Raw genomic sequence first — 2396 nt, 5'->3', positions numbered from 1 at the left:
AGAGCTGGCTGTGGCCCCTCTCAGCCCTGCCAGCGCTCCCCTCCCACACCATGGGTTGGGGGCAGCACAGTTTTGGCCTCCGTGCATGCGGAATCCCTACTGGATTCCCCTTTACAAGCAGGGCAATCAAGCCGGCTGAACTGGGCCGAACCGGTTCCAGTTTGGTTAGAACTCAAACTGGCATCCTCTTTTTGGTGGGGAAGTGCCTTTTAAATGGAAGTGGAAGGAAGCAAGGTGGCTGTTTCAGCATTCCTCTCACTCTGGAAGGAGTGCTGAAACAGCCACCTGTTGTGCAACCTGCCTCAGGTTTAAAAAAAAAAAAAGAGGAAGGAGGATGTGGTGCAGCCTGACTCCTGCCCCCATTGGACTCAGGTGAAGGAGAGGGGAGAAAAGGGCAAGGGTGGAGTTTGTTCTGCCATGACAACAGGAGGGCTTCTAACTGTTCCAATTGTTGTGGCAGAACTCCCTAGGACAATGCTTGAACAGAAGGCATGTCTGACTTGTCCAGGGCTGTCTTTAGAGAGCACTGGCAGAGACCAGGGCCTTGGGAAAAATCAGCCAATCTGAGGGCCCCCTTCCAGTTAATTTTCATGGGAGTGAATAGAGCAGTTGTCCTGCTTGTTCTGCCCTAAGGACACCCCTGAACATATCTGTTTGACTGACACAACTGCACAGTCTTAGTGAGCACTGTAGAAACAGAGGCTGTAGCCTAAGGTTTCCTTCTTCCTGAGGAGGGAACTGCCTCCAAAGGCAGGAGTCTTCTTCCAGAGCAAGTGCCCATGTTTTAGAGGAAGAAAACTTCAGGCTATGACCCAGAAGAAAGGGCACCAATCATTCTTTGTCACATTTTTATTTCCTTGAAGCTAATCATTTTAAAGGCTAGGAAAGAATGTCACTTAAATGACCTGCCATTGTACAAGGAGGCACACCCTTGTGGGACTTTGAATTCATACCAAGGGCCAAACTAGACAGGAAGGTGTCAGATCCACATGTTTAATCTTGGATGTGTCCATTTCGTATCTGTAATTTATCAGCTGTGCAGCTGTTTTTATTTTTCCATTTGCTGTATTTATTTCAAAGCTGTTTTTATTTTTCTGACTGATGAATTACAGATAGAAACTTGTTTTTAAAAGTAGAAGGGGAGAATGCCCAGTTTTTAGAGCAAAAGACCATGAAACTGAAATGTCTGGAATCCACACAACCCACAACTGTCACTTAGTTTCCTGTCTCGTCTCTTCAAGCATTCATCTTTTCCCAGCAAATCTCCCTTCCAGGATCAGAGCTCAACTGCAGGGCAAGACATTCAGATGGACAGACTGTGGGGTACTATGCCATGGGTGGGGAAGAGTCCTCCCATGCACCCTGATTTGCTCTAAAAATTAGATTCCCTACCCACATGTGTTTAGGGAAGATTCAGCTTTAAACATGTGCTGCCACATATAGAGGCTATTCCCACGATCAGTCAAAATCAGGCTAGGGGAGCCTAGCCCGATTTCAGCTGATCGTGGGAGCCACTGGGCTCGCAGGCGAGCCTGTTTGCCTACCGGCAGTTAACCCACCAAACAACCCCTCCCCTTAAACCGGGTTTGTGGAGCAAATGCTCTGCAAAACCGGGTTTTTAAATGATGAGTAGCCGCGGCGCGGTACCATGCTGTGGCTACTCATGAGTAGACCCCCAGAGGGGAGGCGAAAAGCTGCCTCCCGGCTCCGGGGGTCTCTCCAGTATGCCCTGCTCGCTTGCACAGGGCATGCTGGAGCTTCCGGGGGCCACGTGGCCCCCGAACTCCCCAGCCCCTGCCAGCTCCGTCACAGAGCCAGCAGTCATGTGGGTGGCCGTTCTGGCCGCCCAGGGCTCCCGCCCTGCTCATGTGCGGGGAGAGCGGGCTTAGCCTGCTCTCCCCACAAACCCGGCAAAAGCGGGTCTCACTGATTGTGAGACCTGCTTCATACTGTGTGTCTCACAGACATGTGCAAAACAACAGTACTAGAACGATTTATACCGCTGGGCATGAATTTTGCCTATGGTGAAGTGGTGAACTGAGTAACTAGGCAATTTGCCATTTATTATGGTTAAACTGATGATTTTGACATACTAACATAATTGGGTATAATTGCATTGAACTGCAGTTTTATTGTTCTATTATTTAGTCTTTGCTATCTCAGAACTCAAGAGTAGTGTATAAATACTGGCCAGCCTCCAGTGGCGACAAATTGGTCACGAGAGCAAACATACATATAACACCACAGCAAATACTAAAGTTCATCGAGAAATTAGTAATGCCAAGTAGATTTTGTGAGAGATCACAGCATGTGTCTAATGAGCTTTCAGAATTATCACAGGAAAAAAATAAGTGGGCAACACATCTTGATTAGTTCTTTATTTAAAAGTATGTGGT

This window comes from Hemicordylus capensis, chromosome 4 (assembly GCF_027244095.1).
Source record: "Hemicordylus capensis ecotype Gifberg chromosome 4, rHemCap1.1.pri, whole genome shotgun sequence".
NCBI classification, from domain to species: domain Eukaryota; kingdom Metazoa; phylum Chordata; class Lepidosauria; order Squamata; family Cordylidae; genus Hemicordylus; species Hemicordylus capensis.
Note: the sequence above shows the minus strand (reverse complement) of the source record.